Below are 26,801 nucleotides of genomic sequence, written 5' to 3' on the forward strand. Positions count from 1 at the left end.
CCCTGACCTGGAGACATTGTGATGACTGAGCAGAGATAAAAGAGGAGGAGACTGAGTAGCTGTACTTCTAAAGCCATTTGAGGCTGCTGCAGAGGCTGGTGACCTCTAGCTGGAGAGCACAGTGGAGAGCTCTAGGCTTCCCTTGGGACTATTTCCAAGGTCCAGAATCAACCACAACTTCTCAAGTTACCTGAGAGCAGAGCAGGGGCAGGGCCAGGACACCAGCAGAGGAGAAAGAGCTTAGCTAGCCAAGCTGAAGAAGACAGAGGTCACTAGGGACTACTAGATCATGGCAGCAGCAGCCGCCTGGATCCTGGCACAGTAAATGATTTCCAGCAGCTGTAAGTAACCTTGAAGAGAGCAAGTTCTCAGGGAATGCCTGGAGGGATGCTATAGAAGCTTTGGATAATCCTGTCACAGAGATCATTTTTGTTGTTTTTCTCCTTATAAATAGTTGTAAATAGAGAACTTGTATATAGGGTAACCAAGGTTTTTCCAAGACCATTTATTGCCTAGGTAGAGGTACAGTATTGCTCTTTCTCATTCATTGGGTATTAGTGATCCAGAATCTAGGGATAACTAATGTTTTAAGAGCCTCAGAATGTTTCAAAACTGATTAAAATTAATATTTAATTGAGTGGCTATAAAATGTAACAATGCCAACCAGTGAACTGCAACTCAACCCTTATTCTTCAAATGGTGATAGAAGAAAATCAGCAAAAATCATCTCTTATAGGAGACCTCATAGATTAGCCAAAGGACCAAAGCATTAAATACATGAATGCATATTTAATTTGAAACAAGAGAGTATCCTGAAATATTTGACATAATGTGGCTGGGGACATGAAAAAAAAAGTGCCAAGGAAGGACTTAAACAAAAATGATCCTGTTCTCATAATTCTGGGTGGGTCCTATCTCAGTTTTCTGGGAATGATCTTTCAATAATAAGTATATCAAACTTACTGATCTTTTCTTGCTATAGGCATCAGTACACAAGGGTTTTAAGTATTAATTTAGAATTCTAAAGTTTTTGGATCCTCAAAAAAAAATTTTTTAATGTTTACTTATTTTTGAGAGAGAGAGAGGGACAGAGCGAGCATGGGGAGGGGCAGAGAGAGAGAGAGAGAGAGAGACACAGAAACTAAAGCAGGCTCCAGCTCTGAGCTGTCAGCACAGAGCCCGACGCTGGGCTCGAACTCGTGAGCTGTGAGATCATGATCTGAGCTGAAGTCGGACACTTAACCAACTGAGCCTCTAAGGTACCCCAAGTTTTCAGATCTTTAATAGATGAGTATCATATAATGCAAAAGTACTACAAAACTAGGAATTCACAAGCAAGGTAAAAAAACAAAGAAATGGAGACATGGTGAGAGAAAATGAAATTACATGTAAAATAACTCACAAGTTATTAAACAAGAGCTTTAGTGTTTTCTTTCAAATAAAGAAGCTAAAGTTTATAACAGTAATAAATAATGAACAACCAAGTTCTTTTCTTTCAAAATAAATTCCAAAAGCTACATGTTATGTTAAATGTTTGATCACAAGTGTTAGTTTATGAAAGTAAGGCATGAGTTTGGTTCCCTTGAAGAAAATTCAAGATAGGTGGGGATAATAGTTAGAAAAATATGGGGAAGCCAGCTCACTAGGAGAGAAGAGTTTGGTGGACCACTTTAGGAAGGGTGAGGGCAATAGCAAAATGTCCAGGGAAGCACAGAGAGTACCTCACTTAGGATTCATGAATTATATTGTGTTTGCTAAAAAGCATGTTACTACTGTCTGGACTCTAAACCCAATATAGTAATAAATTTGCAAACTGTTTGCCACTGCATGCTTTAGTTTTTAACAGCTAGAATTGGAAAATGATAGTACAAAACAGGTGGTAGTATGGAAGGCAGTGGTCAGTCCATTGTATGGTTACCCAGTCATGAAATGGGAGCATCTCTGAATTTACAAAAGAGGAATAAAATGCTGCAGTCACTAAACTATCAAAGTGGGATGCTTGGTTGGCTCTTCAGATGAGCCCCATAGAGTTGGGTCAAGAACATCCACAGGCAAGTTCTGATCTGTGCTCATGAAGCTCAGAAAATGATTCTCCTGATCTTTACTAACTGCCAACCTATTAATTACAATAAGTAGAACTTCTAAGTTGTCCACTGAGGAACCTGGATGGTTTTCTATAGAAAACTGACAATGAACAGAAAAATGAGTACCAAAAGTTTCCTGTTGTCTAAGGAATTGGATGACCCTAATGGTTAATGCCTCAAGCAATGCAAACCTGATAAATGACCGGTGGAAGCATACTATGCTCTATACTAGTGATAAAACTGTTACTTACCTGTATAAAAACCACTTATGGCGGCAATAAACTATAGCCTAGAATAGTGTAGTTTTTCAATAGGTATCCAATAACTTCGAAATCAAATCAAGAAAGGTAGTTCTTTAGGGAATTGGTACTATAGAACAACCTTTAATCCAAGCTTATTTACCGTAGAGCCATCTTTTACTTTGCCAAACCATCACAGTTTTATTATTAGCATTAGTTACAAGCCATATTTATTCTTTATCAGAGGCTGAAGTCACCAAGAAAAAGAATGGTATGTCATAACACTACACAGAGATCAAGCCTAGGGAAAGGACTCTATGAGAATACTGTGAGGAGCTATTTGACATCCTTATAGTAAAATCACCCCTAACTAGAACCCAGTCAAGTGTCAAGGGTAAGCCAAGTACCCACTCGTTTCTTAATTCCCAAATGAAAATCTACCTCAAGGATTTACTATAATTTGATTGATTGAGTATATTACATGTATTAGTGCCTAACAACGAGTGATCAGTGGAAGAGAGGGTGTGACAGAATCTTAAGGGGTTGAAAGAGCTATAAGGCCTGGGCAAAAATTATACATAATTTTCACTGTCACATATCATAAAGTTAACAGAGACCTACAAGAATACAGCAACTAGTTTTAACTTTTTTCTTTATGTTTGGACGTGAGCTTTTTCACGAATATTTCCTCTCCCCACCAGTCCCTAGCATAATAACGGTCACTTCCACTTCTGCTTTTTAACTTTTGGCTAAGTCAATTTTGAATTTTATGGTTATGCTGATCTTACTTTTCTGAAAATCTTTGATGCTGGTTGTATCCCACACGTTTTGGGTGTTAAATACGTTGAATAAGGTAAAGTAGTATTAATTTGAAGTGAGGGAAATCTGCTTTCCCAGTATTCAAACTCCACTCACCCTTGAATGAGTTACTTATTACTTCTGATCCTCAGTTGCTTTATCTGTAAGGTGGGAATAATCTCCACCATGGAACTGCAATGAAGTTGAGAGGATTTAAAAAGATCGTACAGGTCTTTGATTACAGTGCTCAAAATAATGTTTTTCTTCCACCTCTCTTTTTTGGGGGGAAAGGAGGTAAACAGTTCACGGATGCGCAGTTAAAGTGAAAGGAATGGGGGCGGGGGTCCTTCAATGATATTCGTGCCTGCTTTGGTCCCTCAAACCTCTTTAAAGGAGAATATTCTTGGCAGCTACAAGTTTTCTCTCACGAATGCTGAATGACGTTCTGTTTTCACCTTTCTTTAAACTCCATAAGGCAGTCTCCTCATCTCTTCAGACATTTGCTTAGATACAGCATAATTTACCCACGTCAGTCATGGGATGCCACCTGTTCAGTGCTTTGCAAGCAACCTCGGCTGCCTCTCGGCGGACCCCCTCCCTTCCTAGGCCTGAGACTTCCTTTTGAGGCTCATCTTCTCTAACCGAAAACCGTTCCACTGTGGCACTTCATTTGCCTACCCGGAGTTGTCTGTATTTCTAGCTGGAGACGTACACTGCTGTTTTTGTTCTATCCCTTCACATAGTTACGGGCTCGCAACAAGGTTCAGTAAAAGTTGCATATTGGCTTTCTAGTCTGCTACAACCTCAAGGAAATCGTACGGAGAAACAGTTGGCCTCCTTTCGCACCCTACGTCTCTCGATTTAAGAGGCGTTATCAGTGGACTTTTTAGGTAAGGAAAGTTTAAGGCCGGGTCGAAGGAGATCCCCGCCAAGCGAGGTAACTTATCCTCTCCACAGCGGCCGGTGGGCGGACTCGCCCTGCTGAGAGCCCGGCGCCTGGCGCAGGGAGCGGCGGTGGCTTCCAAAACCCGGCGACGGATCCGGGCCGGCCCGGAAGTGCCCGGCGCGGGAGGGAGGGAGGAAGAGCCTTGCGAGCCCACGCCGCCGCCGCGCGCACGCGCCCTCGCAGGCTGGGGCTGGGGCTGGAGTCGCAACTCGGAAGCCGGAGCCCGGACGGGCCCGGGGCCGGGAAGGGGGGGGGGCTGCGCGGGCGCGGGAGCAGCGGAGGCGGCCGCCCCTGGCGGCGGGTTTGTTTATCCCGGGGAAGAAGTTTAGGAGCGGGAGATAGGGAAGCAGGGCGGGCCGGGGAGGAGGGATGCGGCTCGGTGGAGGCGGCCGCCACAGGGACTCGCCGCCATCACCTTCGCTGCCGCCGCCGCCGCAGCCGCCGCCTCAGCGGGAGAGGAGCCGCTGCCGGGACTGCCCGCCGCCGCCCCGCACGTCAGGGTAGGTGCCCCTCCCCCTCCGAGGTCCCCGCCGCACCTTGGTCGCCTGCTCCTCCAACCCCTCACCCCTCCCACTCGTCTGCGCTGGAGCGAGGCGGCTTTCTTCTCACTCACTGCGCCCCCATCCCTTTTGGCCCGGGACCCCTGCTCCGGCGGCGTGCCTTCCCTTTCTCGGGGCTGCCTTCCGCCCCAGCCCCACCCTCCGCCCTCCGGGCCCGTCCTCCCCCTCGCTAGTCTCTGCTTCCCCTGGCGATCCCCCGCCTCCCCATCGATTTCCCAGCCTCCGCCTACCAGGATCCCCTAGACTTTCTTCCACAAGCCTCGCCCCTTTCCTTCTCCAGTCGGCCTCCTTTATACCTGTATACCTCCACTCCCGCCCTTTTGTTTTCCCCACCGGGAGTACAGCCCAGAGAGGGAAGCCCCAACCCCACCCCACCCCCCAGCGTCCTCACCCACACCTCTCATCCGAAACATATGTATGTGTGAAGTTATTCCCATTAAGCCCATTTTAGGGTAAATTCTCCGCTCTCCAGCCAGACCATTCAGTGTTTACTGCGGTGTTCATGCAACCTACCTCTCCCTCCAAGCACACATTGCCGTGTCACAGATTCTCTTTCAGGTTCACCAGGTTACATTAAGCTAACTCTGTGATTCAGGGTCCAAGTCTTCACTTTCCCCTTTTATTCCCTTGTGCTATCCTTTCTGTTAACTCTTCTTCCTCTTGAGCCTATGTGTGCTGAATAAAGGGAAGGGAATGATCGAGTTTTCTCCTTCAGAGCAGTAGATTCGGTACACATAAGATTCACCTTTTGCTTGGCCTAACTTTTGGCTTCTTTCTCTGTGAATTGTGTCATTCAGCCATACTTTTTAGGGTTTTGGTTCTTTGTCTATATTTGAATAATCTTGGGCCTAGATATCCTTTATAGTACTTGTCTTCCCTATTTTTCCTTGCAGCTTCAGAATCCACTGTTTCTTAGAAAATTTAAGTAATAAAAGGTTTATACTTTGGGAAATTACATCTCCGCTGCCATAATGGGAAAGGTGGAATATTTCAAATTATCATCCTGTTTATTCTTGAGAGAAATGGTGCCTAATGGTTCAAAGCTCAGATGTAGCCAAACTGCCAGGATCTAAACCCCAGCCTTGCCATTTACCAGCTCTGGCCTTGGGCAAGTTACTTAATCTCTTTATGCCTCAGTATTCTTACAACTATAAAATGGGGATAGTGATATACTTGATAAGATGGTAGTGATAATTGCATAACTTAATGCAGGTAAAATACAACAGTACCTGGGACGGTAAATATTCTTTACCATCTCTTAGCTTAACTTGGTTTGGCTAATGGTAGGTTATTTTGGGGGAAGGAAGGTGGGAATAGAAGCTGCTTTTTGCTCTTTTTTATCTAACACCTTTTTTGATGTAGATATGATTCATATTCTTTTACTGTATAAATTAATTCCTTCTGGTGTGAAAAGTGCAGTTTTAGCTCCCTATTTTCAGGTAAGTTACCAGGCTACAAGCAGGTCAGTCCCAGCTTCAGGTATCTTTGTTTTGAGAATAAATGAAATTGAAATACATAGCATGTTTATCATAGTGGAAAATGAGGATTTTACTGATAAGAATTTTAGTATGCTACAAATTAAATACTGAAAACTGTTCACACCCATCTGTCCTTTATATTGAATTGCTATTCATGAGGTTGGCTTCATTCAGAAGACTAGTGGCTTTTCTCTCTTAAGATGTTATGTTTGTTAACATGACCATGCCTTGATGTTCCCCAGATTTTACTCACTCTTTAAAACCCTGACAATTTTTGTCTTATCTGCTTACTTCCTGGGCGTTATTATTTTCTTGATACTTTTTTTTGTAACAACACAGTTAAAATCCAAATAGGTACTGTTTAGTATTGTTATAAATAGTGATATATGCAACTATCAAAATAAAATGTTTGCCCACATATAGCTTAAAATTATTTTTTGTGTCACCAATGAAATGTACTCCAAACTTTTGAGTGACAGCGCCTTTGCTTATGCTGTTCTCTGGCCTACAATAGCCTCTACTCTTTTCCCCACATATCCAGAGTCTACCTATCTTCCATATCGTTTTTGTCAACACTAGTTTCTCTGTCTCTTGGCTTTCCTCCTGTCTACATTCTGCATTTTTGACTTTGAATAATACAAGCCCTGGTTCAAGAAAAATGACTCCTCTAGAGAAAGACTTTGGAAGTTTATAGGAATTTTGAAGGTGTGGAATGAAATTGACACTCAGCATCTACTCTGTGCTAAGCACTCTTCCTTTGGTTTTGTATATATTCATTCATTCTAAAAATATTTAATAAGCACTTACTTCATGCCAGGCATTGAGGATACATAAGAGCAGCCCTTCTGAACCAAGAGTTCCAAAGAATATCAAGCCCTAATGCCCTAAGGCATCCAAGGTATGTAATGAATTGACTCCTCTCCTGTGTACATGAGATGGTACTAGCTGTCTACCTTGAGAGCGAGAACTGAAGAAATAATCACTTAACTCAGTTTCTGTAGAACTTAATTCTTAGAGAACCCTGGCTGAGAAGAGCTCCGTCAGCAAATAATAATATGAACTCTGCTTTTTTGTAATTTATTTTAGAATGGCACTGACAGACAATAAGCCAGTAAACAGATAAAATTATTTTATAAGAGAGCACTGGTAATATTACAGATAATGATAATCACACTTATAAAACCCTGTGCCAGGCACTGTTTTGAATAAATTAATGTCTTGTTTAAAACTCCTAACAATCCCTTGAAGAAGGCTTTATTATATCTCCACTTCACAAATAAGGAACCTGAGAAAGTAAGAAATTATTTAACTTCCACAAAATCATACAGCTTTCTGAGCAATGAAGCCAGACGGTATTGTTGTGGTCTATTACCTTTTGTTGTCTCTCAGATCTTCCAGTTCCTTGTTGGTTACTTTACACAAAGTTCTTTACCTTTCTGGGTTTTGACAGTGAGGTTTTCCTGTCTTTTTAGGTTGTTTAGGGAAGTAAAGGAGTTGTAACTTTCGTAAAGCACATGGTACACAGACTTATCCCACATCTTGTGTATGATTAGATATTGAAGATACTTGCATTTTATTCACTTACGAAAAGGTTATTGAACAACTGATCTGCACCAGGCACCATGCTAGGCTCTGGTGAGGTAATCGAAGGAGTCTACCTGTATTCATGGAAGCAAAAGCTATTGGCATAAAGAAACTAAACAGATAATTACAAAAATAATGATCACAATTATGATAACTGCCACACAAGAAAGTTATTGTAAGCAATGAAAACCCACTAATGTATCAGGGAATGCTTCTCTGAAGAAATGACTATTAGGCTAAACCTGAAGGAGTAACTGGAGTTACCCAAGTAATGTTGGCAATTTCAGCTTTTTAGAACTGAAAAGTCCTGTAGGGGCTGGACCTTAGTATGTGAAGCTGGGTGATGTAAAACATACCACAATGGTTAATCATTGCTAAGCATTTTTTACTTAAATCCCAAGTGCAGTGGGAAGCCACTTGGTAATGTTAAAAGGCTGAATAAGTTACTTACGTTTTTACTATAAAATATCACTTGGCGGCTCTGCGGAGGACAGATTGGAGAAGAGCAAGCATAAATGCAGGGAGACCAGTTAGGCCAGTGCTTCTCAAACTCATCTGTGGAGAACAACCTGTTTTGGATTGATTTGGTTTCTAATCTGTACTGGTACTTTAGTGGCACAGAATATGAATGACACAGAAATGAATGTTGTGGCAGTGTCAAATTGGTATAAATATTTCTAAATACTTCTCTCAGTTTCTGTCTTTATCTTGTGTCAGACCAGTAACAATGGTTCATGGACCAGTGTTGGTCTATAAACCACACCTTTGCCAGGATGGCAGTGATAGAAAGTAGCTGGATTGGGGGGAAGTAAAATTGATAGGATTTGGTGGTGAATTAGACTAAGGGATCTGGAGGGAGGAGAAGGCAGATTTCCAGGGTTGGTGGTTCTTGTGCCTAACATAGGGAATACTGGGGAGATGAGCAGTTTCTTGTTTATTTGTTTCTGGGAAGCAGAGAGAGTATTGATGATAGTTCAGTTGGGAATTGTTAATATATGGCTTACAATTAATATCTTAGTGTGGGCAGTGGGGGATGAGATTCCCTAGGGAGAGAGGTAATAAAGGAATATAGTAGTCCCCTATGAATCTTCAACATGAAACATCAGGGAGAAAATAATGGAACAAAGGAGACTGAGAAGATGTAACCAGAGTTGGGAAAAAAATTTACCCCAAGGCAGGAGACTATTTGAGAAAGAAAGGAGTGGGTAATCAACTATGTCAACTGTATTGAATCAAGCTGAGAAATCAATTAAGTTGTTAACTAAAAAGTACACTTTTGATTGAACAACATGAAGAAAATTTTATATTTCTCAGTAGTTGTCCATCCATAAACTAGTTGGTGATGAATTTGTTTTAATCTGCCAAAGCAACAGTCCTAAATTTAGGATAAAATTATATTTATAGCATGAGCCATCTTTCTTCCTCACTTCAGACCCGTGTTTCCATTTATCACCATCTAGATGTTCTATAAGTATCTCACATTCTTTCTACAGCTCATTTATTCAGAGCATATTCCAACAGAATATGCTTTTTAAGTACTATTAGGCATTGAATACTAAACTTTTAGAAATGCAATTACACTTCAGAAACTAGGGGAAATGGACAGTTAAATATTGTTATAGTGTGATCAGTGCTGTCCTTGCAGCTTATTCAGGTTACCTTGGAAGCACAGAGAAGTAGCATCAGAGAAGGCTTTCTTAGGAGAATGACACTTGAGCAGAGTGTTTCTGAAAGACAAGTAGAGAGGTGGAGAGGGCAATGCAGTGGTGAGGGGTTCAAAGAAATGATAGGTATTTTGGAAGCATGCAAAGTCAAGGAATTGTGGCTCTAGCATGTGCATCATAGGTTAGAGAGCTTGACTGTGCCATTCAGAAGTTCTTTTCTTGAACTTGTATACCTCTTTCTGTTTGCCATTTTGATTAATATTATTACCACCCATATAGGCACCAAACATGGGGATATCTGCTGATTATCTTCAAAAATTAAAGATGATCTTTGTTGTAGCATTTATTGTCCAAGGTGATGTTTTATTTTTACTGGTTAGCTTTATATTTTATATGTTATAGAATCATTAAGTAATTGATAGCGTAACTTAAATATCTGTTATGCTTTAGTGATTTTTTTTTTTTACAGGAGAAATTTTATATGTATAACTTTTTCTCAAATGTAGAGAATTGAAAATGAAGGCCTTGGTAAGAATTGCTAAGAGTTTGCTACCAGACCTCATGTATATGGTCAATGATGGTGCTTTTGGACTCAGAAACAGTACCCTGAGGCCATAAATACTATTTTAGGTAGTTGTCTAAATGTCTCTGGATTTACCCTCTTGCGCCAGAGGAGGACACAGTTTAATTGCAGGGATTACTTTCTGATAAATACTGCAATAGACCAAACCTAATTGACAAGATCAGTCTCTTAGAAAATAGTGTATTAAAAGGGAAAATGATGTTAAATGGATTTTAAAAACACAGTAAATATTCTAGAGTTCATCTGCTTATGTTTATTTATTTATCGTGAGAGAGGGAGAGAGAGAGTGCATGAGCAGGGTGATGGGGCAGAGAGAAGGAAGATAAAGAGCCCAGAGCAGGTTCTGTGCTGTCAATGCAGAGTCCAACGCGGGACTCAAACTCAGGAACCGTGAGATCATGACCTGAGCCAAAATCAGGAGTTGGTTGCTTAATCAACCAAACCTGACAGGCATCCCTAGAATTCACCTGCTTTAAAATAAGAGGGGAATGGGCTTTATCGAAACTTTCTTCTGAATTCAGTGAGTTATTGTTTTTTTTTTTTTAAGTTTATTTATTTATTTTGAGAGAGACAGCTTGAACGAGGAAGATTCAGAGAGAGAGAGAGAGTCCCCAAGCAGGTTCCACGCTGTCAGCATAGAGCCCGATATGGGGCTTGAACTCATGAGCTGAGATCATGACCTGAGCTGAAATCAGCAGACTCTTAACCAACTGAGCCACCCAAAATGTTGCTATTCTAATCTGCTGAGCAGTCTTGCTTAAATTTTGTATTACGAAAATTGTAACTTTTTAAAAAAAATTTTTAAAGAAAATTGTAACTCTTTAAGTTTATTTTTTTTGTTCTTACTGGCTTTAGTATCTTTTGCTCTTGCCTTCTCCCTGGTTTTTAGTTCTTTAAATCTTACTGAATTCTTGTAAAACAACTGTATATTTTTTATATATTACGATGGTTCTTACAGGTGTACTTTTTCAGGGCTTTTATTTATGTACATGTGTAGAGCGCCTCTTTCTTGCCTTCTTCAGACTTGCCTACATGTTCTAAAGGAGGACAGAATAATTATTAGTATTATGTTCTGAATTATTTTCTATAACTACTGTATGTGAAACAAAACTTTACATAGGTAAAAGATAGATTAAAAAAATTGTCTACAAATATAAAATTGCATTACCTTAGACCATAGTTGGGGTAGGTTGTTTATATACCTAGAACTAACATATAATGGGAGTAATTTATCTGTACAATATGAATATGCTTAGAAAATCTTCCTTTGAGGTTGTCATATTTATTTTCATTCTTTGTTCGATACAGGAATAAAAATAATCAGGAATGACGATTTAAAAAGAGATGTTTACTCTCCTATTAAGTAATGTAAGATCTCAAAGGTTGTAGTATGACTGAAAAGTAGTATGATGCTTTTAAAATACTAGAGATTTGTTAGCAAAGAAGGAATCATTGTTTCCTCTCTGGGTATATTTTTTGAAGCAAATTTAACAGTTTTCTATTGTGTAGATGCGTTTGTGCTTCTCTTACTCCCCCTCCCAAGGGAATTAAGTGATATATATATATATATATATATATTTTTTTTTTTCTTTTTCTTTTCCTTTTTTTTTTTTTTTCAAGGTAAAGAGTGCAATTGACTCAAGGCACTTTTTTCACTTGTAATTTGGTTATAATTTTTGGTGTTTTAGTGGGAAATTCCCCTGAAAGGTAAATAGTTTTTATCATGTAAGTAAAAAACAAAAACAAATCCACAAAACCATTATTGAATATAAATTCATTCTGAAATTGTGAAGGCACGTATCAACACAGGAAGCTTCCAAATAAGTTAATTTATTTTAATTTAATTAAAATTTTGGTAGCAATTAGGATCAGTTTATTTTTTTTTTAATTTTTTTTTAATGTTTCATTTATTTTTGAGACAGAGAGAGACAGAGCATGAGCAGGGGAGGGTCAGAGAGAGAGGGAGACACAGAATCCAAAGCAGGGTCCAGGCTCTGAGCTGTCAGCACAGAGCCTGACGCGGGGCTCGAACCCACGAACTGTGAGATCATGACCTGAGCTGAAGTCGGACGCTTAACCGACTGAGCCAACCAGGCGCCCCCAATTAGGATCAGTTTAAACCTTTTTTAACTAAAATGGCAGTTGAGCTTCAAGTTTAGTATTCCCAGTTTTGTTAGATCTCAAGTGGAGTGTGGGCATACACTAACTGGATTGGTCATTTCTCATTGCATTCACAAAATGTATTATTTAAAACTTGAATTTTTTTTTTTTTTTTTTTTTTTTTATGTGAGCATTTTATCAATGGCATTTGAGAACTGGCTTGAATCAAATGGTGTTTGGGAATATCTTGGTTTATGCTTTATTCTTGATGATTTTTATTTTCTCAGGTGTCTTTATTTTCACCATTATTTTTTGTCTGCTCTTCCCTATTGCAAGTCCCTTATCAAAAGTTTCATCATCAAATTGTCAAATGAAGCCAGTATTTTTTCCTAGCAAAGTATAACCAAGTTTATTTGAACACGGATATGAGAAACTGACAACTTACTATGGTGTAAAGGTATTTTTACATGGAATTTTTTCATAGATCATTTTGGTTTACAGGGAAGAACTGCCCCCCTTTTTTTTTAAATTTTATTTATTTAATTAGAGAGAGAGCGGGAGAGGGGCAGAGATATAGGGAGAGAGAATCCCAAGCAGGCTCTGCACTGTCAGCACAGAGCCCGATGTGGGTTCCAACTCATGAACTGTGAAATTATGACCTTAGCCTAAACCAAGAGTTGGATGCTTAACCAACTGAGCCACTCAGGTTCCCCAGAACTGCCCTTTTTGAAACTTTTTTTTTAATGTTTATTTTTGAGACACAGAGAGAGAGAGAGAGAGAGAACGAACCAGCAGGGGAGGGACAGAGAGAGAGAGAGGGAAACACAGAATCCAAAGCAGGCTCCAGGCTGTGAGCTGTCAGCACAGACCCTGACAGCAGGGCTTGCACTCATGGATGGTGAGATCATGATTGAGCCAAAGTCAGACTCTTTTTTTTTTTTAATTTTTTTTTTCAACGTTTTTTTATTTATTTTTGGGACAGAGAGAGACAGAGCATGAACGGGCGAGGGGCAGAGAGAGAGGGAGACACAGAATCAGAAACAGGCTCCAGGCTCTGAGCCATCAGCCCAGAGCCCGATGCGGGGCTCGAACTCACGGACCGCGAGATCGCGACCTGGCTGAAGTCGGACGCTTAACCGACTGCGCCACCCAGGCGCCCCCCAAAGTCAGACTCTTAACCAACTGAGCCACCCAGGCGCCCCCAGAACTTCCCTTTTTTACCGAACTTTTATCAGACATTATGTCAAGTACATTGGGTATTTTATGCCATTAGGTATGGGTAATACTATAAGGCTTTGAATTGTACTTACCATCAATTACCAGATGCAATATTATTTTGCACCCCAGAGAGAGAGAGAACACTATCAATTATAATTGTAAAATGCCATCAACTTTAGAAATGTTGAAATACGGGGGGAAAAATGGGCATCTTAGATTTAATGAAATGTGGCATTAATACTGCCTCATTTTATGATTAGCACCCAAGATCCTCAAAATACTAACCTCCCGAAATGAGATGAAAATTTATCCTGCTTTACCTCAAAGCTTTCTGAATTCTAAAATTCTGCTACACTCTAGAATTCTAAAATTCTGCTTTACTTCAGAGCTCTCTAAGCAGCATAGCACAGTGGTTAAGAGCATGAATCCAGACTGCTATTTAACAACTTTGTGAATTTAAGTAGTTACTTACCATCTCTGCCTCAATGTTCCTGTCTATAAAATGGAAATGAAACAGTACTTATCATTTGAAAGAGTTGTAAGTAAGTAGTAAATGAGTTACATTTACGTTTAGAATAGTGCTTTTTACATAATTACATGTGTAAATGTTGGTTAATTAGGAACAATATTGCTATTTTTGATGTAGGATAAGTAGATGATTTGCTTAAAAGATAGGGAAAAGGGGCCTTATCAAATGGGTTTGGTATTTTGGGCACACAATGAAGATAAAGTATTGTTGATTTGTCTTTTAAAACTAATGTAAGATAGCAGTCTTGACAACTTTGATATCTAAATTACATTTCTATTTTCATAAAAATAATACTGTATAGAGTTTCAGCTGAAATCTCCTTTCAACTGTGTTGTGACATAGTTACTCAGAATACTGACATGCTATGATGGATGTCTTGAAAATAACCTGTGATATACTTATGATTCCTGTCAACCTCATAAGGAATTCATTCAGAAATATTTTTAAAGGGTTTCAAACTAAAGAACCATGTTTTAATTTTAGTTAAAACATCCTACTTCCGCATTGTGAAGTATATGGAGTAAAAATAATACCTAGGTAGTTTTTGTTTACTTTGATGGTTTCATATGTTGATGATTTGTTGGTTCATTGAGATATAAAATCTTATCGTATACTTTAATAATAAAAGTACGTTAAGGGACCCCTGGGTGGCTCAGCTGGTTAAACATTTGACTTTGGCTCAGTTCATGATCTGATGGTTCATGAGTTTGAGCCTTGCACCAGGTTCTCTGCTGTCAGTACAGAGCCTGTCTCCCTCTCTGCCCCACTCCTGCTCGTTTTCTCTCTGTCTCTCTCTGTCTCTCTCTCTCTCTCTCTTTCAAAAATAAACAAACATTTAAAAAACTAGGTTAAGACCTTCCTTTGAACTTCTTGATTTTTCTTATTCTCACTTTCGCTTTGTTTTTATTTTTTGTTTTGAGCGCACATCATTCATTTATTCCACAAAGAGGTATTGACCAACTGTTGAATGTCAGGTTGTGTGTTTACAGTGATGCATTGGAAATAGCCCTTGACCTGTAAGCTTCATTACTTCGAATTTATTAAAACTGTCTAGCCATTGAGTGTTTAGGCACTGTGCTGCAAACTGTATATGCACTCTTTATTTTAATCCTCATGACTACCCTGCTAGGGTAGGTCATTACTTTTCAAATGTTTCTTCTAAATGTTTGGCAGAAGAGTGAACTCTTGGCTGATGGAAGGGAGGTGAAGATCTGAGTGGTCTAGGTAATGGTGGAGTGGGGGAGAGCTTTGGTGTTAACATTTTGTCCAACTTTTAGTGTTTTCTTCTAAAAAGGATTTGACTCTTGCATTCTGTTACCTTAATACAGCATTCTTTGTTTTAATATAAAAATGTTTTTAAGTGAGCAAGAAGGAAGATTTTAAAAAGTGTTCTGTCCCAGTTTTAGACTGGAGGTAACATGGCCCTGAGTACAGGATTTTATTGCAGACATCCAGGCATCAAGCTGCTTATTTATTTATTAAATATTCGTTGTTGTTTTTTTTAATTTTAGGTAAATTTTTACTGAAGTTTAATATCCATTTGAAGACATGCATACAGCATCATACAGCATGTACACCTTTATGCCTTGCTTCTTATCCAAAATATTTCTTTCTCTATGATTCATTCATGTAGTGCATAGCATAGCTTACTCATTCTCATTGTTCTGTAGTATTCTGTCCCATTGTATGACTGTATACACCATAAGTTATCCGTTCTACTGTTAGTGAACATATAGGTTGTTTCCAGTTTTGAGCTACAGTGAATAGTGCTCCTATAAAATATTCTTGTGTGTGTCTTTTGCTGCTGCATATGTATTTCTGTGGGTTATGTTCCTTGTAGTGAAACTGTTTACATCGTGGTGTGTGCTTGTGTTCAGGTTTAGTATGTATTATCCATTGTTTTCCAAAGTGGTTGTGCCAATTTATATTCTCATCAGTAGTGAATGAGAGTTCCATTTGTCCCACATACTCTGTAACATTTGCTTGATATTGTTTCATTTATTTAGCCATTCTGGTGGTTGTAAAGTGGTATTGCATTGTGGATAAGCTAGTTTTTCAAAATAAGCATGATTCCTTTCTCCACTCGTACCACATACCCCTCCCACATGCACACCCAGGAAAAGTGGAATAGAGACATGTTTATTTTTACAAAACCCATCAGATGATTCTGGCTGCCTTGTCAGTTGATAAGATGCTGAATATAAAACAAATTTAAGTATAATTTAAGGAAAATGAGTCTGTCATGAAAATGATAGCTTCACTATATAGTTCACTGACTTTCTGACAGATGGCGCATTTCTCCCTAACTATTGCTAAACATGGGAATGGTTTTAAGATTTTGCAAGCTGGTGAAAAGTTTTGTAGGCTAGTTTATTGAATGAGTCTGCAACATTGGCTCAAAGCTTTCATTACATAATGCTGGAATGCTCTTGCTCTTACTTGACTGTCTACCCAGATTGTAGGTTGTGTAAGTTCATTTGTGTGTGTGTGTGTGAGGTTTTGCTACCCCTTAAATAAGGGAAACATTGTCTACACAGCAGAGCTTATTCAGCTTTCAGATCTTGAAAATTGAGAAAATTTTAACCATATGCCCACAGCATGCTGTATGCTGTTTTATATTTAATTTCTTATTATGTATGGAATTTTTTCTTGTGTCAAGAGAAGGCAGTGTAACTAATATATTTTTCATTATTGAATAAAATAGTGAAAACCAAGGATTCAAAAACTTATTTTCTCTTGTGTATCCTTTTCAGTATTATGATTGTGGTTATTCCTCACTGAGTATAGATCATTTTAGAATTATATGCAGGGAAGTGCCATTCCTGCACCTTTTGTTCTTAATTAGTTGTTGTTGATTTCTTCTATTAAGACACACATAGACTCAAGTAACTGCCGATAAGGTACTTTTCCCTTTTTAACATTTTCATATGCCTTTTTTTATATGCCTTTTTATAGCATATATATATATATATATATATATATATATATATATATATTTTTTTTTTTTTTTTTTTTTTTTTTTTTAATTAAGTAGGCTCCATACCCAATGTGGGTCTTGAATTCATGACCCTGAGATCAAGTCTCAGGCTGAACTGATTAAGCCAGCCAGGTACTCCTATAGCTTATATTTTATATCTGACTTCATTTCTTACTGCTGCAAAATACTGTTCCTGGGTAGAGCAGCCATTTGGTAAATACTTGTGCTCTACATGTTCTTAAGTAGTTACTGATTATTGCTAGTCATAAGAACCTTGGAATTATTAGCTCATCAGAAGAGCTGAGATGGCATTCATGTCCTTAGAGTGTTCCCATGAGGTACAAGAGTGATTTAGTTTATTTTGCAAAGCATTTCCTTGTGAGAGAGGTAGGGCTGGTAAGTGGATGGCAATAATCTCCTTTTATTAAGTCCAGTTCAACCATGTGCTACATCATTTCAGAAAAGACTGGCTTAAAACCCAGGATTTCCTAACACGTTGTTCTTCATAGATCATTTTGCTGTATTTCTTTCTCTTTTCTTTTTGACTTCTTTTTATTTCTTTTTTTTTCCTCGTAAACTAAACAGCTTTGTGAAATGTTTTTCTTCTAAAAAATGTTTTTCTTTAAATTTTTAATGTTTGTTTATTTTTGAGACAGAGAGACTGAGCTTGAGCAGGGGAGGGACAGAGAGTGAGAGGGAGACACAATCCAAAGCAGGCTCCAGCCTCCTAGCTGCAGAGCTTACTCAGGGCACAAACCTATGAACCTTGAGATCATGACCTGAGCCAAAGTCGGTTGCTTAACCAACTGAGCCACCCAGGCCCCACAAAAATGTTTTTCTTTAAATTTTTTTAAAATTTTATTTATTTTGACAATTTGTTTTGAGAGAGAAAGAACTAGTGGGGGAGGGGCAGAGACAGCGGGGGGTGGGGGGGGTGAGAATCCCAAGCAGACCCTGCACTGTCAGTGCAGAGCCCCATGCAGGGCTCAGACTCACAAACCATGAGATCATAACCTGAGCCAAAGTTAGACCCTTAACTGACTGAGCCACCCAGGTGCCCCAAGAATGTTTTTCTTTAAGGAAAATGAAGTCATTTTAATGGTGATGGGCATGCAGGGTGTAATGATGTAGACATAAAGATTTCTATTACCCTTTATCCTAAGGCATGCTATTTTGCCAATTTTTCACCTAGATTTTAATAACTAAAAGGTTCCAAAAGTGTATTTTCTCTTATCTTACGGAAATTTTACTCCAGCTGCTGCCATGCTCTAGTCTAGTAATATGTGAGATACATGTGCAGTAATGAGTTCTGCCTGTAACAGGTAACAAAATATGAAAGGAGTTTAATGAGTATGCCTCTTTTTTTCTAACCCTTCTCAGATAAAGTGTAACTAACACCTTCCTTTAATGACAGTATCAGGATGGGGATTTCCACGATTAGAAGTGGGCTGGAACCTGGGTGGCTCAGTCGGTTGAGTGTCTGACTTTGGCTCAGGTCATGATCTCATGGCTTGTGGGTTCATGCCTCATGTTGGGCTCTGTGCGGACAGCTCAGAGTCTGAAGTCTGCTTCAGATTCTGTGTCTCCCTCTCTTCCTGCCCCTCTCCCGCTCACACTCAGTTTCTGTCTGTCTCTCTCTCTCTCTCTCAAAATAAACACAATAATTTTTTTTTTTTTTTTAAGTGGGCTGGGACACAAATAACTGGGGCAACAAACTCCATTTGGTCTTAGGTGATGGTAAGAGATAGTTATGATGTCACTGCCCTTATTGACCACTTGAGGTCCAGCCTGTTCCATGGTTGGTGCTATAGCTTGCAAGAGTAAAGTCAAAAGGAATGCAATATATAGTGGGAAATTATAGGTTATATGAGCTGGAATAGTGGCTGAGTAGTCTTGCCATGGAATGTGTAGAGCAGCAATGTTTAATAAAGCTTTGTGCAATGGTGGCAATGTTCCATAATCTCCACTTTCCATTATGATAGCCACTAGCCACTTTTGTCTATTTAGCACTTAAAATGAGTCTAGTACAACTTGAGGAGCTGGATTTCTAATTCAGCTTAATTTAATTTAATTATATCATTAATTGGTAAGACTTCTTTCACAACAAACCCTTTTGACAACAGAGAGTTAAAAATAGAAATGTGTATTTAATGAAAGCATCCAGTTAAGAAACTACTCTTTTGCCTATAAAGATTTTTTACACCATTGCTCAGAAACCCAAACAAAGGAACAGTGGGTAGTTAGATTGACATGGAGTGGAGGGTTTACAGAATTGTTGTAGTAAAAGAACAAAGGAGTGAAATGTTAAGCATGTTTGCTGGAGAGTGTTTGAAGTGGGGGCATTGAGGGTTTGAGTTTGATAAAGAAGGAAGTGAAGTCAAAATGTCTTAAGAATGGGAAGGTCTCAATGAAGTGTTGTTAATAAGAAGTATTGGGGGATTAAATTGGTGACAGACGGGAATTAGTTCTGTTATAAAAATGATATCCTGAAGTTTATTTTCATAGTTGCTCAAGCTATTTTATATTTTAGGTAAGTTCCAAGTCAGAATCTTTGAAAAAGATTGCTAAAATTTCAAGTGGCTAAGATCCTAAGGAACTCTGCTGCTGGTAGATTGGAAGTCCAGAGGAGTGCAGCTATCTAAGGTGATGGCAGGAACTGCAGAGGAGACATGGAGACAAGTGTTGGAGTCCTCCATAAAGGAACCTAACTGCAAGAGGTGCAAGAAGATGATAGAAGGGAGAAGAGAGTAAGAGAATGTAGCATTGGACTCATGCAGTTGTCCTGCAGTTTTGGCAAAAGGTTATGAAAGTGGTCTGGAAGCAACAGCATGAAATCAGAAGAACTTTACTCTCAACTCCCTTTTTCTAGATTCTTCGCAGGTGTAAGAAAGGACCTTATTTTAGCAGTTCTATTTTATGTGCTTTAGTTAAGTATTTTCCTCTCTGACCTTATGTTTGTTGCTCCAGCACCCGACCTGTTTACATACTTCATAAATGTTTGTTCAATGAATGCTAGGCGAGTGTGAAATTGTTCCAGTGCCCTGGAATCCTAGAACAAAGAGTGTTGCTTAGACACTTTAAAGAAATGATTTGAAAACTAGTAAAAAGGAACAGTTACTTTAACACAATCATATTTTCAAAGAATGGAGTTAATTACCTCATTTTAATTAGACATGTTTGTATTTGAAGTGGTAATATGGGAAATGAATTATATATAACTTTACATAAATCAGTGGATGGTAGTTTCTTAATGGGTTATTAAGGGTAGTTAATATATTTGGGGGACTGTTCTTTTAGAGGTTGATAGGACATTGCACAGTTGATGTGTATCTTTCAGATCTTTAAGCAATTATTGCAATTCTAATCTCTAGCAATGGGTTACTGTGTCATTTCCTGGCATTGGAGCATTAATCTCTTGGAGGAAGGAATTGTAGCAGATTGATTAACTTTGGGCAAGTTGGGTAAAGAAGTCTTCAGTTATTTAAGGTAAACATTTTTGATCCTCTCTAAGTGAGCATGAGGAAAAATATGAAAGCAAAAGATTCCATTATGATTTTGCAAAAAATGAAAACAAAACCCAATGGGGGGTAAAAACTTCAATCAAATGAGGTTGGGGTGAAAGTAGGAAAAGGGAAGAGGAGATATTATAGCTTTTATTTTGGGTAAACGTTTTAAGACTTAGATAAATTTGAAAAATGTCTGGTCTAGGGTTAATTTTAGTGGATCCAGAATTGGCAACTACTGTGCAGAAACTACTGTAAGTACTTTATACCCCTTATCTCCTTTCATAGTCACTAAAATGTTTCTGAGTAAAGAAATTATTCCCTTTCTGAAGATGAGAAAGCTAAGGGCCAGAAAATGAAAGTAACTTATTCAAGGGTTATAAGTCCTAGTTTGTTTGTTTTTTAATTTGTATTGTTTTTTACGTAGGTCTTCGAGCTATATTTCAATGAGTTTTGACAGATGTATTCACCTATATAACAACAGCCCCATCAAGATACTGATCATTTTCATTCCTCCAGAAAGTTCCCTTAAATGTTACATAATTCCTAAGAGACATTTGGACATCAGTCTGTCTTTTTCCAACTATACCTCCACACTTCTTGCATTAAAAGGGAGATGGAAGCTGTTAGAGATAAGCAATGTGAGAGCAACAGTGTTAATAGCTGATGTAATACTTGTTGGAGAGCCAAGTGATAAAGGTTGCAAAAGCAAAAATAAAACCTGAAATACATATTTAAGGAAATTTCACTCTGCTCTTCTGAATAGTTCATGTTTTATAAACTAGTTCTGTCTTTGAGTTTCATATTCACACACATTAAGCTAATTTATTGAGTGATTTCTGTGTACCGGACACAATGCTAGGTGCTTCCTATACATTCCCACTCAATATACCAGTTATTTGGGGCGCCTGGGTGGCTCAGTCAGTTAAGCATCTGACTTCAACTCAGGTCATGATCTTGCTGCTTGTGGGTTCCAGCACATCGGGCTCTGTGCTGACAGCTCAGATACTGGAGCCTGCTTCAGATTCTGTGTCTCCCTCTCTGTCTGTCCCTCCCCTCCTCACACTCCGTCTCTCTATCTCTCTCAAAAATAAACATTTCAGAAAATTAAAAAAAAAAAATACACCAGTTATTTGAGGTGGTTATCCTATATTATTCCATTTGTTGAGATATTACCATTTTACTATTATTATTATTATTATTGTTATCATCATCATCATCATCATCTTAACAAACAAGAAAACTGAGTCCCGGAGAACTCACACAGTTTCAGGATTTGAACCTGAGTCTAATATCAGAAACCAAATTCTTAACACTGGTTGTATTCCCTGGATTATTTTGTAATACTAAGTTATATTTGGTACTTTGTTTTTAGGAGGCATTAAGCTATACACTGCTAGGAAATATATAATACTTTTCCAGTAGTTAACTTCAAATCCAGTCAGTGTATCTTTGCTTACTATCTGCTGTCTTCTTTATGAGGCCATTGGTTACATAAATGTGAAAATATAGTAATCTCAAGGAGTTTAACATATTTGATCAGTTAGAAAAATTGTAGTATTGTCAATTAAAACTCATATTCAATTTGTGACTAACTGGCTATAATTTGTTGTTGTTTCTTAACTGTATGACCTTAGATCACATTACTTCCATGTTTTAGTTTCCTTGTCTGTAAAATAGAAGTAACTACTTCACAGGGTTGTTTAGAGGATCAAATGAGATAATATGTGTAAGAGTAAAGTTCTAAAGTGTGAAGTTAAACCTTAGGGATTATTGTACTAATAACTACAATAAATTTTATTTTGTGCAAGAGGCATTGCTTATAAAAGTACTTGAGTAGCTAGAGAGTAGTAATTCATTATACTGAGAAAAATGGTGTGGGGTTATAGATTGATTAGTAAAAGTTTTGCAGAAGAGGTGGCAATTAAGATGGACAGACCAAAAAAAGTGTTGGTGCTTTGGGATGCCTGGGTAGCTTAGTTGGTTAAGGGTCTGACTCTTTATTTCCACTCAGGTCATGATCTCAGTTTTGTGAGTTCGAGCCCCGTGTTAGGCTTTGTGCTGACAGTGTGGAACCTACTTGGTATTCTCTCTCTGCCCCTCCTGTGCTTGCATGCTCTCTATCTGTCTCAAAATAATAAAATAAATTAAAAAAAATATTGGTACTTGAAGGGATAAGATTAAATTATCATTTGTTAATTGAGATCATTACTATTCTGAGTTGGGTAAAAGAAGTGTGGGATAGTACTGTAATTTATAAATTAGAGTTTGAATTAAATTAACTTTGAAATTTTTTAATTGCTTCAAAAGTTTGTAGCATGTATATATTTCCATGTTGTTTGACACACGTTTTACACAATTATGCATAGGTAATTTCCGATTAATTGTTTTGTTAGGAGCTTTAAGACACTGCTGAAATTTTCAAAACTTAATAGGCTAATGCCTAAGTAAACTTGCTTTAGAGACTATAGTGAATTCAGAGGTAATGCTTTGGTATTAAAGCATTATCTTGTTTTCTGAATCATGTTTGTGTTGCCTAAAAATACACATACACACATTTGGGTAACAACATTTAGTTTCAACTTTTTGAAATTTGTACCAAAAAAGACGTGGTCAGGTTTTTGTTTTTTTTCATTGTTCTCTGAAGCACATTTGAAGTTATAGAAGATTTTTCCTGGGGGACTTATGAAGTCTAGTTCAAATTATGAGGCTAGGCTGTAATCCTTCTTTGTTTCCACAGGGCCTAAGTGTAGGTTCCCCAGTGGGTCAGTGAATAAGAGAGTGAATAAACAACAAATGAATGATTTAAAAAAAAAAAAAAAAAAAAAACTGAGATGTTTTGCAGTTTGGCTGTATTGAATAGTCTCCTGACTGCTAGTCTCACCCCTTTTTAAAAAGTTCACTACAGTTTATATATTACTACGATTTAAAATGATTACCTTATGAGGTTTATTAACCATGGTTAAAAACTGTTATGATAACTAAACCTCATTTTTAAAAACCCCAGTACTGTCTTTACAAGATTTCTGGAAATAACCTCCTTCTAAAAAGTGAAATATTTATTTGCAGATAGGCTTATATTTTTCTTATTCCCTGTATATAATTTTTTACATAAGTGATAAGAAAATAATTAAACTAGCGGGACATATAATTTTAGTTGTTTGCAAATGATGATTTTTAAAAAAAAATTTTTTTTTGGTGCCAAAACCCAGGAATTAACCATTTAAAATTTTTTTTAATGTTTATTCATTTTTGAGAGAGAGAGAGAGAGAGAGAGAGAGAGAACGCTAGCATGAGTGGGGGAGGGGACACAGGATCCAAGGCAGGCTCTGTTCTAAACAGCAGAGAGCCTGATGCGGGACTCAAACCCACAAACCGTGAGATCATGACCTGAGCTGAAGTTGGACACTTAACCAATGGAGCCACCCAGGTGCCCTGCGAATGATGATTTTCAAAGGTGGCTTCCAAAGATCCAGCGTGTTCTTAATATGTTATGCTATAGGAAAAGCAATCAGGTGCTCTATGATCTATAGTAGATTTTTTTTTTAAAGAAGTCATTGTGAGGAAATTATGTGGTGATATCAAGTAAGTCTTAGTCTACAGAGTATATGTCTTACTAAACATTAACTTGTACAACTAGATGGGACTTAATGATTCTTGCCTCAAACTCTTTGTATAGCTAAAGTTCAGTGATGTGCAAAATGGCTTGGGCCTAAAACCATTTTGAAATGGCTAGGAATAAAATCCACATCTCTCAACACATGGGCCCCAGAGCCTTTTTTTTTTCCTTCCATTTTTACCATTGTTAAGGAAGATGACATATTATGTCTGTATCTAGAAATATTGTTAAATGACTTTTTACTTTTAGTCCTTTCTTTGAAAATACGATAAAGTAACAGAAATGCAGTGATTTTTGTGGAGCTACAATGTGTGTACACAGGGTTGCCTTTTAGTTTGTTCTTGTTTTTTTGTTTAAGGGAGAACTTTGTTATTGAATGACAAGGCAACAGTAAGCAGAGGCTTTAAATCTCTGTGCAAAAGCCTTCACCTGTGTGTTAATGGCCTTTATGAATTATCAAATAGAAAAAGAGTTGGTATTAAGTGTCTCTAAGTCTTTTGCCCATCCTTATAAAGTTCTCATGTGTGTGTGCCATTGAAATTACCTGCTTACTTTTTGTGTTAGAGGATGTTGTGAATTTTAAAATAGATTCCATAACACTGGAATAAGACTCTGGAACAAAGAAATTGAAAGCTAGCTCAATCCTCAGGATAATACCATGGTAAAAGGGAAGATTCAATCAGAGTTAGAGGCCACATGGATAGCTAGGGCAGTGAGGATGGGGTTTTTGTATTCGTCGTATTAATAGCTTTCTGGTAACCCTCACACTAGAACAGTGGTTCTCAAGGTGAGATCCCTAGATCAGCAGCACCAGCACCTCCTAAGATCTTTGTTAGAAATGCACATTCTAGGATCAGGTCGTGATCTCGCAGTTTCAGGTTTGGCATATTCTAGGATCAGGTCGTGATCTCGCGGTTTTGGGTTTGAGCGCCACATCTGGCTCTGTGCTGACAGCTCAGAGCCTGGAGCCTGCTTTAGATTCTCTGTTTCCCTCTCTTTCTGCCCCTCCCCTGCCTGTGTGTGCTTGCTCTCTCCCTCTCTGCCTCCCTCTCTCTCACTCTCTCTCTCTCTCTCTCAAAAATAAATAAACATTAAAAAATTAAAAAAAAAAAAAAAGAAATGTACATTCTAGGGCCCAAATCAGACCCACTAAATCATTAATTCTGGGGTTGAGGCCTAGCTTTCTGGCTAACACTTCCATGTGATTCTAATACACACTTATATTTGAGAATCACTGCTTTAGAGAAATACAACCTGTAAGTCTGCCATTTGTAATCACTCAGAGACTAGGACTATTAAATTGGACCATATAAAATTACCAATATTCTCCTGCTTTTGACTTATAAAAACTTCAAACTTGTCAAGCTTTGAAGGTAGGGCATCCTTTATTTGGGACAGAGAGTTCAAACTATAAAAGTTATTTTACTTAGGCCTCTCAGTAGTCAAAGTAGGAAAGAATTAAGAGCCCAGGTAAGTAGACTAAAAGGTAAACAAAGGTATTGGCTCAACCTCCATGCATTTGTTTTTCTTTTTTAGAACTAAGGCCCTGTATAATTTCAGCAGTAGCAGCAGCAGCCATGGCTCCTGGGTGCCCATGTTCTCCTACTCCCTCCAGCTCTTTTGGTTTTCCCTCGTAGCCAGGAGGAAGGAGTGATCTTCCTATCCCTAGCCAGTTTTTCCCTTGAGGGTTTAAAATATTGGTGTTGGGGCACCTGGGTGGCTCAGTCGGTTGGGCATCTGACTCTTGGTTTCGGCTCAGGTCATGATCTCACAGTTAGTGAGGTTGAGCCCCACATTGGGCTGTGTGCTGACAGCATGGAGCCAGCTTGGGATTTCTCTCTCCCTCTCTCTCCCTCTCTCTCTCAAAAAAATAAAGAAACACAAATTTTTAAATATTGCTGTTGCTGTATTTTTTATCGCCCCTTGTTCTTGCCCCCTAAGATTCTTCTCAGTAGCACCTGTGTCCAGATACACTGTCACTGAGTCAGATTGTTCTACTGAGAGTCAAAGCAATTTCTGATTGGAAGAAGAGACTTTGTCTCGTGGTATGCACATTTTAGTGAACTTCAGATTTTCAGGTGATCAGAACTACAAGATGACTTCTATTTTCATGTATAGGTCTGAATTAGCTATTCTATTAATTCCCTCAGACCATATAATTAGTCCCCTCCCTCTTTTAAACACACACTGAGGTTTTGCAGTACAGAAATAGACAAAAACACAAAAACCTTCACAGGTGTCATAGATTAAGTAATAAAATGCAGTAAATGAAGGGGGTGATAGAGGTGGTTAGAAGTATCTAATGTGAGCTGACTATGACAATGAGTAATCAATTTCAGTTTAAAAAAAATTTTTTTTTTAACGTTTTATTTATTTTTGAGACAGAGAGAGACAGAGCATGAACGGGGGAGGGGCAGAGAGAGAGGGAGACACAGAAGCGGAAGCAGGCTCCAGTCTCTGAGCCATCAGCCCAGAGCCCGACGCGGGGCTCGAACCCACGGACCGCGAGATCGTGACCTGAGCTGAAGTCGGCCGCTTAACCGACTGAGCCACCCAGGTGCCCCTCAATTTCAGTTTTTTAAATGGGCATACTATGTCATATACTGTTATAATACTTCTAATATGATACTTTTTTTAGTCATAATTGTGTTGAGATTCATGTTCCATGAGAGTGAAAAAGATAAGTCACCTTCCCACCCCCAGTTCCACTTTTCGCTGTAAATGGTGCCTCCTTTTATTTCTGTTAGTGGTTTTTATTAACAATGTTATTTTTTGTTTATTAGTTTTGGACAGTATTACCTCTGTGAATAATAGTCCTGTTCCTCTCCTCACTCCGTCCATCTCCTAATTATTCATTGTTAATTTTATATCATCAAGGTATTTATGTTTTGTACCTATAAATTCTTTTTTGTTTTATTT

General features: G+C 38.4%; 1 protein-coding gene across 5 annotated transcripts in view; it reads left to right on the forward strand.

Annotated features, from left to right (window-relative positions):
• The first annotated feature begins 322 nt into the window (after positions 1–322).
• The window catches only part of SPOPL (speckle type BTB/POZ protein like), an 81,416-nt gene continuing 54,937 nt past the window's right edge, over positions 323–26,801 (forward strand). Inside the window, exons 1-2 of one of the 5 annotated variants that reach the window (XM_086718483.1) lie at positions 4,432–4,567; positions 6,923–7,003. The gene's annotated coding sequence lies outside the window, so the exon portion shown is untranslated. Of the gene's footprint in view, positions 342–3,877; positions 4,012–4,427; positions 4,568–6,922; positions 7,004–26,320; positions 26,440–26,801 lie in introns of those variants that run through there. The other 4 variants (XM_086718486.1, XM_086718484.1, XM_025935000.2 and 1 more) reach the window with 4 other exon arrangements.

Source organism: Puma concolor, chromosome C1 (genome assembly GCF_028749965.1).
Source record: "Puma concolor isolate L17-30 chromosome C1, mPumCon1.1.hap2, whole genome shotgun sequence".
Classification (NCBI taxonomy): domain Eukaryota; kingdom Metazoa; phylum Chordata; class Mammalia; order Carnivora; family Felidae; genus Puma; species Puma concolor.